Here is an 11,985-nt window from a genome sequence, read left to right as displayed (position 1 = left end):
AGTATTTTTTATCCTTTAGCTGCTAGTTAGTAACGCCTCTTAACTAAGGGATACAATGGTACAAATCAATTTCACAGTCGGAAAAATTTTTAGAGTGCTTTGAAGGGAGGTTTTTTGAGCGTAAGGGTGCTTTCCGACGTTCGTATTCGCGTTTTGTTTTCTAGTTTATAGCACTTAACAGTCATTGTTTGACAAGGTAGAATCATGAAAAATAATTTTTAAGAAATCACTCTAGGAACGTTCCAAACTTCAACTAGCTGAATTTTATTAGTATGGTTTTTTAACCGAATATTTTATATTGAAGTATTTCTTTGATAGATCGATTATCACTCTAAGGGGCGATGTTTAGAACATTAAAAACATTATTTTATACCTGTTGTTTAATGTTAAACAGGGATAAAATGATATTTTTAATGAAATTTTTAATGGTATTTCTAAAGTTTCTGAACGCGGAACAATTCTAAATCAGAAAAATTCTAAACAATGGAAAATTAAAAATATATAATTTTATAACAAGATACTGTGTTTTTTTAAACTAAACTAATTTATTAAAATTATTTTTTATAAACAGCCATATTACAACCAATTTTTTTCTTCCACCGATTATGCAGTGCAAAATCTAATGCATATATTTTTAATTTTCTATTGTTTAGAATTTTCCTGATTTAGAATTTTCCTGCGTTCAGAAGCTTTAGAACTTTCATTAAAAATATTATTTTATCCCTGTTTAATATTAAACAACAAGCATAAAATGTCTCTAATGTTTCTAAACATCGCTCTTTAGAATGACAATCGATTTATCGAAAAAGTATTTTGATATAAAAATTTCGCTTAAAAAATCATTTTAACAAAATTCCATGTTATTGTTTTAACTTTGTATAACTTGAAATGCATACGGCCCAATAAAAAGTTAAATAACAAAAAAAACACTCGAGTGTAAGTACCTTCGTGTGATAATACACTTAAGTTTAAGAATAATGAGGAACTCTATGTAATTGAATGTTAAAAGTGTACCTTGAAAAAGTCTGGAAGTGCTCAAAAGTAAAAATGCCTTATAACAATTATTAGTCATTATATATTGGCATATTAGCATCAATAAAAAACGGCGGGCTAAACAAATAACTCCATAAGCAATTATTAGAATACATCGCCTATTAACGGAAATAATAGGGATAGCCATATTGTCGACAGTAGCCATAATACCCTCTTTTTTTTACTTATTTTATTAGTTGTTATTATTATATTTATCTGTAGTTAGACATAAAATTTTAAATAGATATTGCAGCAGGAAACATTAATAACAGAAAAATAGAATAGACAGCGCATAGTTACATCTCTGTGGTCACAATTGACACACAAAATCTCTCTCTCTCTCTCTCTCTCTCGATTTTCTTTGTACACATTATGGCCTTCCATTAATAAAAACTGTATGGGTTATATTTACTCTTCGTTATTCCCCTTCCCTTTTCATTAAGTTGTTTGCTACTGATAAAAACACTGCAAAGTTCCGTTTCGTTTTACATAACATATTTGAGCGCGATTATTAAGAGCGTTGATCAAATTCGGCAGAGTAAAGTAAGCGAGAGTGCAAGTTTATATAAAAATTTCAAAATTTTTGTAAGTTTGTTCGTGAAAACAAGGTTTTATATTCACTATAACTTACATTCATTATCGTCGCTATGACGAATAAGTGTGAGATCACGCATTACGCTTGGCAAGAACTAACTAGCGAGGACAAAAAATATGCAGCAATACATTTGAACGAGACCAACGAGACTAGAAAGAATGCCATCGCAGAGATTAAACGATGGATTAAAGAAAATGACAACTTGACCGCACAAATTAGTAAGAATGATAGTGGTCACATAATGAACGCGTTAAAATATAATCACTTAATGAAATTCAAATACATTTCATTAATTTTGGAACAATAAAACGAAATACAACTTATCAGCGCCGAATAACGTTACTTCTGATATTCAGCTTGTTGAATGAGTTGAGGAATAATACATGTTTGAAAAAAAAACAAAAGAATAGATGATAAAAGAAAAAAATAAATTTAAAAAAATAGAATAGATATTGCACTTTAATCAATACATAAAAAAAGTAAAATTATATTAAGATATAGTATCGGAAGAGATGTGATATATAGTGGAATTATCAAGAAACTTTATCGGATTATTACATTTTACTATTTTTTAAAAGTTCCTTATTTATTTTTTTACTTGTTTATTTTATTGAGAAAAAGATAAGAAATCGTTTTATATATTCAAAATATAAATATGTTTATTGTGGTACATGAATTATTAATAAAGATAAAACAAAGTTTGAATACTATTATGTAAGATTACGACACAAAACATGAAAGAAAAATACAATCCATTATCTCATTTACAATTAGGAGGCCAACGATTAAATTCAACAATGTGTACGTAACGAACATTATCTTTGTGTTTACTATATAGCTTGTCCTAAAACGCATATTCTACGAGATAAACGCAAGCGCACATCGATATATACGGGCAAGACAAGAATGTGAAATAAGAAGTAGGATTTAAAAATCTTCTATTTAAAAAATTCAAGGTGACCTCTACCCAATCAGTAGACAATGTTTTTTAAATATTTATTTTTCATTATAACGTTTTTTAAATATTAAAATATTAAAATATTTTTAAACATTTAAAAAACGTTATGATGAAGAATAAATATTTAAAAAACATTTAAAAAGCATTGTCTATTGATTGGATAGAGGTCGCCTTAAACTTTTTAAATAGGTTTTTAAATCCTATTTCTTATTTCACATTCTTGCATTGCCCGTGTACATTGATATGCGCTTGCGTTTATATATTCTTTATGTACGTTACGTACATACATTATATAAAAAGATAGAGGAAAAGAACTGCACGGGAAAGACATTAATGACCGCTAGTGTAGCTGACATTGAAACGTTACCAAAACATTTGTTACTCTTTTCTATAAGAACTTTTCGAAATGTTAAATTCGAAATTTACCGCCGGAATTAGCATTACTCATAGTGAATTACGTAAAGATTGCACGGTCGGATTTATATTTCTTTTCACTTTTTCGCATGTACATATATAACAGAAAAGAGATGTAATTCGATATAGTGTATAATGTATCAAAAATTTCAAAATTCTTTTTTCTCAAGAGTAATATACGCACTCTTTAATTATAATTATAACTGTGTTTAATATTATATGAAAAATCTTTTATTGGACTTAGCACTGTTTCAAGTAGAATTATAACTTTATATTTAAAGGAAATTTTTAATTTTTACGTAGATAATTTTCTCATTTTACAATTTTTGAGAGTCAACAAATTTGATCTCGAAAAAACTAAAAACAGAATCCAAAACTATTATAAGCATCGGTCCAATTTACCGGAATGGTATAGCAGTAAGGATCCGTTTCAACCGGAACTGTAAGAGCTATTTAATCTGAGGTAATAATCATTATTAGAAATAATTTTTTTTAACTTTCTTTTAGCATGACTATTATATTTTAGTAATATAACGTGTTTGATATTTCATAGAGACAATTTGAGGTACATACAGTGTTACAATCAAGTTTCCAGAGATCTATGAGACACAGAAGGATAGCAAATATTTATTAATTTTATCATTTAATATAATACCCACTAGTTTTTTTTAACAACGTTTACATGTTTTATACATCGAATTAAATGTCTAAGAAAATTTAATGTTTCTGCACAAATTACATTTAGTTCTCTCGTCATAATCTGTTCGATTAATGATTTTAGTTCTCAAACTTATTGTTAGTCTTTTCCATTACAATTTTTTTTTTTTTTTAAATTAGCCGGTATTAAATTGTCACATTGTATTGGTGTAAAACGAGAAAGTATATTTCTTTTAAAAATTCAGAAATGTTTCGTTTGCACTTAGAATATTTTTGCCCTTGCGAAAACCGGATAATCAAGGAAGAACGGTTTACCTTGTGCGCGCAGCTCGGCATGACCCGAGAATACACAAAATATCAAACCTAGCTAAGGTATTGTTAAAATAATGTATTTTTAATGTATATGTCCATTATTTATTGGATGTTTTTAGATCTGTGAAATGGCGTTAGATGCGGCGATGAAATATAATGTCGCAGGATCTGTATATGGTTATACATGGTACGTAGATGTATTCAATGTAACTGCAGGCTATATTTTTCAATTGACACCGTCTACGTTAAAAAATTTGGACGATACATGGCAAAAATGTTACCTGCTAAATATCAGAAGATTGTTCTTTTCAACGTACCAACAATCTTTGATATTGTTGTGAGGATTCTCAGATCTTTCATGACACAGAAGTTAAAAAACAGATTTTACGTCTGCTCCCACGAGAACTGTTTCGAAGAGATTCCAACTGATGGTTTGCCTGTCGAACATGGCGGTACCGGTGAAACAATTCAGAAGTTAACAGATAATTACGGTAAATTAAATAAATGTTAATGCAATACTGGATAATATAATATAAAAGATGTATTGCTAATGTTTTCTCTAAAGTATGTATTGCTGGAGAAAAAAATAAACGTCTCACAATTAAGACACAATCAACCCACGTAGCACATAATGGTTTTAGTATTTATCAATTACTCGTCCTGTTTTCCACTTCAAAGGGGGAAGATTATCATCTTGTAATAATAAGAGATGATAATCTTCCCCCTTTGAATTGGAAAACAAGACGAGTAATTGATATACGTGCGGGTAAAGACGGTTTAATACGAATTGTTACTGTTCGTACAGCTACTGGCACCACCAAGAGATCCATTGCCAAGCTTTGTAAATAGCCCGTAAACGATATGTCAGATGAAAAAGATTAGCCGTCTAATCTTGGTGGGCGGTGTGTTAGGACGTGATTATTTGTCATTTGTTGCATTTACTACTGCTGGTTGGTTTGCATTTTTAGTTGGAGATACATAGGTATGTTGAGATACATTGTCATGTTGATCATGTCTCTTCCGAGTACTATTAGAAATAAAATTAGATGTAGCATCTGTATTATTTTTTTTCTGCGTATTGGCATTTATACTCGTGTTACTCAAATTTTCTGCTTGCATAGCATTAAGCGTATTAGGCCGTCGTAGTTTCAAATCACTAACTTTAGTAGTTTTATTAATTGCATTCGACATTGTTGTCTTTGTTTGGTCTACTTCTTGATTAACTTGCAATGATGACTTGCAATCATTATTCGTTTCTTCCACTAATTCTGGAACACGTTCACACAGCATCTGGTGTTGTGGCCAATCTTTCATTTGCTACAATAATATGTTGTGCACTTTGCACAATGTTTTGTTGTCCTTGTAGAGCAAACAGCGCAGTCTTGTGCTATAAGCTTAGACTTGTTTTTCGGATATTCATATAATTCATCACTGCGTTGTTCACATATCTTTGAAATATAATTTTCAATATTAGGATCTGGTTCTGGAAATGAATATAGTGTGTAGCCACGTTCAAGAGAAACGTGTCTTCTTCCATCTGGTGTAACAGTTGTTACACCTCTTGTCCGTAATTGATTCGTGTTCGTATAAGAATCATCAATCTCATATGACTGACACACTGCAGATGATCCAGAATTTGCACTTCTATGTGCCTTAACATTTTGATTTTTTTTACATTCAACCTGCAGCTCTTCAAAAAGTATTGAAAAATCAGATTTATAATTTAATGGAAACAAAGTTACGCTGTAAATGTTCTTTCGCAAGAATTCAATAAATTGTAAGATGCCCTCAATTTTATATTCAGAACATGCTTTTTGTCCCATTAAATTATAGATAAGAGGTGTAATAACTGTTACACCAGATGGAAGAAGACACGTTTCTCTTGGACGTGGCTACACACTATATTCATTTCCAGGACAAGATCCTAATATTGAAAATTATATTTCAAAGATATGTGAACAACGCAATGATGAATTATATGAATATCCCAAAAACAAGTCTAAGCATACAGCACAAAACTGCGCTGTTTGCTCTACAAGGACAACAAAACATTGTGCAAAGTGCACAACATATTATTGTAGCAAACCTTGTCAAATGAAAGATTGGCCACAACACCAGATGCTGTGTGAACGAGTTCCAGAATTAGTGGAAGAAACGAATAATGATTGCAAGTCATCATTGCAAGTTAATCAAGAAGTAGACCAAACAAAGACATCAATGTCGAATGCAATTAATAAAACTACTAAAGTTAGTGATTTGAAACTACAACGGCCTAATACGCTTAATGCTATGCAAGCAGAAAATTTGAGTAATACGAGTATAAATGCCAATACGCAGAAAAAAAATACAGATGCTACAACTAATTTTATTTCTAATAGTACTCGGAAGAGACATGATCAACATGACAATGTATCTCAACATACCTATGTATCTCCAACTAAAAATGCAATCCAACCAGCAGTAGTAAATGCAACAAATGACAAATAATCACGTCCTAACACACCGCCCACCAAGATTAGACGGCTAATCTTTTTCATCTGACATATCGTTTACGGGCTATTTACAAAGCTTGGCAATGGATCTCTTGGTGGTGCCAGTAGCTGTACGAACAGTAACAATTCGTATTAAACCGTCTTTACCCGCATGTGTATCAATTACTCGTCCTGTTTTCCACTTCAAAGGGGGAAGATTATCATCTTGTAATAATAGGAGATGATAATCTTCCCCCTTTGAAGTGGAAAACAAGACGAGTAATTGATATACATACGGGTAAAGACGGTTTAATACGAATTGTTACTGTTCGTACAGCTACTAACACCACCAAGAGATCCATTGCCAAGCTTTGTAAATTGCCCGTAAACGATATGTCAGATGAAAAAGATTAGCCGTCTAATCTTGGTGGGCGGGGTGTTAGGACGTGATTATTTGTCATTCTCATTCATTTGCTTATTTGTTTGAATGGCGCGCGTATTATATGCCAGAGCTCATGGGAGACATTCAGTGCGCAACAGCGGCCTAGTAACCGGGGAAGGACGTGTGTGCGCGCCACCGTCTAGTTATGTAGTAATTTCTGTATCTAACGAACATCAAGAGCACTCACAGACTTAATAAAGACACACACTGATTCAAGAATTTGCAATCCCATTTGGCCTTAACACTACACTAATCGAATTTTGCATATAATAAACACGTAAATTGAATTATATAAATGCAGTATATAAGGTGAAATTTCTAACTAAATTTTAAATTAGTTTTATGTTAGTTTTCTTGTTGTTAGTTATTGAGCTGGCGAGACATGAAGGTATGAAATGTGTGAGTAATAATTTTTTCTAAATAAAGTCTCCTTGTTTGTAAAATGCTGAAGAGAACAAATATTCTAGTCGAATCATGTAGACCATTAAATAAATATTCAACTTACATATATATTAATTACATTTATTATTCTGTAAATAAAAAATTAATGTCTTACAACACCGTAATTGTTGTTATTTCAGTGTGATGTCATTTTATTTTGAAGTAATCAAGAGAAATATATAATTGCAAAAAAATTAAATGTTAAAGGTGAAAATCAGAAGATATGAAGAATTTTCGAAGTAAAGTTAGTACCCAAGCAGAACAGGGAGTCACGACGTCAAAATGATGTCAAAGTGACTGCAAAATGATCATTAAAAGTCTCTTTTCGATCAATTACGATTCACTTTGGTGTCATTTTAACATAATTGTGAATCACTTTGATGTCATTTTGACTTGTTGTTCTGCTTGAGTAAATTATGTACAGCCATTGACAAAATTATTAGGCACCCTATTTATTTAACAATTTTTTCAATTTATAAAAAAATACATAACATTATCTTTATAAATGTTATCATTTTTTTATTAAGTAATCACATAAACTAATATTTGCTTGGTCGACCATTATTTTTTATGACTTATTTTTTAGCTTACGCACATTCAGTTATAAGAAATTTAGAAAAAACAAGGGTGCCTAATAATTTTGTCAATGGCTGTAAGCATATATCTTTAGAACAGTCGTACAAAATGCTGTCGCTTTGCGAGCTTTAATTTAGTATACTTGCAAATTTATTATTGAATTATACAAGATAAAACCGTGTATAAAATGTGGTAAGCTTCATCCATTTAATGTTCCAATAAGTTCTTTTATTATTTACATGAATAACATTAATTAAATTATTTGTACTTTTTATTATTATTGTTTTTATTTTGTTATCTATTATAAATTTCCTCCTTCAATATATGTGCGACATTTGTAAAGAAAGTATCCCCATCGCTATTCTGCGACCTTTCTTCGATCAAGCAAATTCTTCATTCGATTAGCTTAGTACCAGTGGTTGATCGAGGGAAAGAGCTTATCATCTATAGTGCTACAGAATTTGATCAAACTGTGGAAAATGATACACTAAAGGCACCCCCGCCATCTCCTTCGCCTGTCATAAATATCATGATGTCTTATTTTCTTGTGGGTGACGAGATATTTCCTTTACATCATAATTTGATACGCCCATACTCTAGACAAAATTCATTTAACTGAGACACAACGTACGTATTTTTAACTACAGACATTCCCGAGCTCGGCGATTAATAGAAAATGCTTCCGGAATTTTATCAACAAGATAGAAGAAATAAAATATCACATTTATCTCATCCGGAAAGTATCATTGTCAATACTAGTGTTTATGTTTCAGATGGCGTATCCTTTGGACTTAACTAGCTCAACTACTAGAATTTGTTAAAAATATATACATATGCGACAGTAGCTTACATAACTTTATAATGAAAACGGAACAACATCAACAAGGATTTGAAAAATATTGTACCCCTGAATATGTTGATTAAAAGAATGACAATAGAGTTATAATTCCAGGAGAATAGAGAAGAGATATTGCAGCATCTAATATCTAGAATTTGTTCAGAGTAAGTTTGAACCGTGCAGCTGTTGGAGCTGTTAATTAAAAAATATACTTGCTGATTATCTAGCTAACCACAAAGAGGCTCAAGTTCCTTGCCAAAGAATGATTGTTTTTCGTGGCATAATAATAATATTCCTTAAACATGTTCATATTTAAGCGTAATATAATGTGGTTTCGTGTGAATTTACGCGCAGTTATAATAAGTATAATTACACATGTGGCTTTATTATACACATGTATAATAAATTTTAACTTACAGACATAATTTTTTATTGCACATCTTACAATTATAATAATAAACATATTTAATTACATTTATAACAAGCATATATATTTATCTGTAATCATTGTATCATAATAAACCATAACTTAAAATAATTATTTATTACACATTTTGTGATTTCAGAATTTATTAAGTTACACGTATAACAAACATGTGTATTTATTTCTGCGCTATATACAGGGTGTTTCAGACCACCCGTACACCCCTTTTCTCTTCGCAGGATTAGGACCAATCAAAAATATGTTCAGACCAAAGTTGTAGGGTTTCAAAAGATCTATTCAATGATCTTATCAGTTTGACCTTGGATGGCGTCGCCAAGGTCAGATCGAAATCACATTAAGTTTTTTAAATGGAACACCCTATTTTTGATTCCAGAATCTAATAGCTGGTGTCAAGACCTTTCCAAAACACTATAAGAAAGTTTATTTTCGTTGACTACTTTCCGAGTTGTGCGGCTTGAAAGTTACACTACCGCCAACACCATGTAAATAACAATATAAAATCACGCGTTACGCAGAAAGCCGTGCAGCCGACACAAAGAAAGTAAACACGCGAGCCGGGCCAACAAAAACAGATCATGAAAAATCGTGAAAGTTAGCTGTCGCGACCGTAGATAGTCACATACATATGTATGTCATAATATTATGTAATTACATTATTACTTTAACGGTAGCACACGAGCAATAACGAGCGCGGCTTTCTGCGTAACGATGTCTCACTCGTGATTTTATACATATTGTTATTTGCATAGGATGTAGTAGAGATGTATTCACCACAACGCTATTGTGACTCAACTCAACACGAGTGACAATAACTCTCTCAAACTTGTCACCTACGTCTTCAATAACCGTCATATCAGTATCAATCGCGCAACAAAAATCCGACCCTCTTTATTAGTCTAGGTTTATTTAGCCATGTCCTATTCCAATGAAGAAGCATATGATATGCTGCTAATTTTAGGTGAGTGTCGAGGTACATTCATTGCAGCGGAAAGATTGTGGCGGGAACGTTATCCTGATCGGACTTCTCACTCGCGAAATGTTTTTTCACGTTTGGCTAAACGAATCAAAATTAAAGGTGTCGTTCAGCCTCAACATAACAAAGGTACACAAATTCGTCGTCCGATTATGGATGAAAGAACAGTGGAAATTCTTGCATCGACAGAATTGAACCCATATGATTCTTTAAGACGACGAGAACAAGATTCTGGTGTTAGTAAAATCAGTGTTTGGCGCATTCTAAAAAATAACAAATTTCACCCTTACAGAATGTCTGTTCATCAAGCGTTGAATTATAACGATATTAGACAGAGACTTGTATTTTGCAACTTTATAAGACAGCAACCACTTGATTTCCACTTGAAAATTTTATTTTCTGACGAATGTACACTTAAAAGTGATGGATCTGTTAATACTTGGAACTCTCGTTATTGGGCACAAAATAATCCTCACTGGTTGAGAGAAGTAGATCATCAAACCATTTGGAAAGTCAATGTTTGGTGTGGAATTATTGGAAGTCAAATCATAGGTCCTGTTTTCTTTGACGAAAATCTAAACGGTGATAGATATTCCGCCTTGATAATGACAGATCTTCCTGTCTTACTAGAAAATATTCCTCTGCAATTGCGCCTGAACATGTGGTTCCAACAAGATGCATGTCCGTCTCATACATCGAGAGTTGCTCGTGCGGCATTAAATACTATGTTCCCCGACAAGTGGATAGGCAAATACGGTCCAATCATTTATCCACCCCGATCACCAGATCTCACCGTCCTTGATTATTATTTCTGGGGAAGGATAAAAAACTTGGTCTATCATGAACGTCCGACTACGAGGGATAATATGATTCGTAGAATAAGTGAAGCAATTCGATCCTTACGTGCCGAGGAAATTCTTCGAGCAACCAATGATTTTCAAAATAGAGTTAATGCTTGCATCGCAGAGAATGGTGCTCACTTTGAACATTTAGTCGCTTAACAAAACATACACTCATTCATTCCCGAACGTGAGAGGCAAGGGGACTCACGTGAATCAAGCACCCCAAACGTGAGAGGCAAGGGGACTCACGTGAATCAAGCACCACAAACGTGAGAGACAAGGGGACTCACGTGAATCAAGCACCCCAATGGGATGAAATTCTCGTCACGTCCACGTCGTTCATTCTGGATAATGCTAAACACGGGAAAATGCATACAGTCAATCTGGACATGATTGATCATCAAACATAATCAATCCAGTTAATAAACAAAAGCAGAGTACATAAAACTTTGACTCCCCTTTTCCTCCCCCATACACATACGCATGCACGTATGCACACACCCACACACAAGATTAAATCCGACTAAGTAACCACCACATGGTACATCTTGAGTAATGCTGATGTTGGCGGTAGTGTAACTTTCAAGCCGCACAACTCGGAAAGTAGTCAACGAAAATAAACATTCTTATAGTGTTTTGGAAAGGTCTTGACACCAGCTATTAGATTCTGGAATCAAAAATAGGGTGTTCCATTTAAAAAACTTAATGTGATTTCGATCTGACCTTGGCGACGCCATTCAAGGTCAAACTGATAAGATCATTGAATAGATCTTTTGAAACCCTACAACTTTGGTCTGAACATATTTTTGATTGGTCCTAATCCTGCGAAGAGAAAAGGGGTGTACGGGTGGTCTGAAACACCCTGTATATTAGATCTTAAAAAGAAAATAAATTTTTTGTCAACGGTTGTGAATAAAATAAATATAATTTATAAATATATTTATTTGTACTAAAGTTTTGAATGTATTATTTTATTATATTAATCATTT

General features: G+C 32.5%; 1 pseudogene; it reads left to right on the top strand.

The window, feature by feature from the left end:
* Positions 1–1,571: 1,571 nt before the first annotated feature.
* Positions 1,572–4,575, top strand: LOC120358319 (annotated as a pseudogene).
* Positions 4,576–11,985: the final 7,410 nt, after the last annotated feature.

The sequence above is a fragment of the Solenopsis invicta genome, chromosome 7 (assembly GCF_016802725.1).
Source record: "Solenopsis invicta isolate M01_SB chromosome 7, UNIL_Sinv_3.0, whole genome shotgun sequence".
In the NCBI taxonomy this organism is placed as follows: Eukaryota; Metazoa; Arthropoda; class Insecta; order Hymenoptera; family Formicidae; genus Solenopsis; species Solenopsis invicta.
Note: the sequence above shows the minus strand (reverse complement) of the source record. Positions and strands in the feature narration are given on the sequence as shown.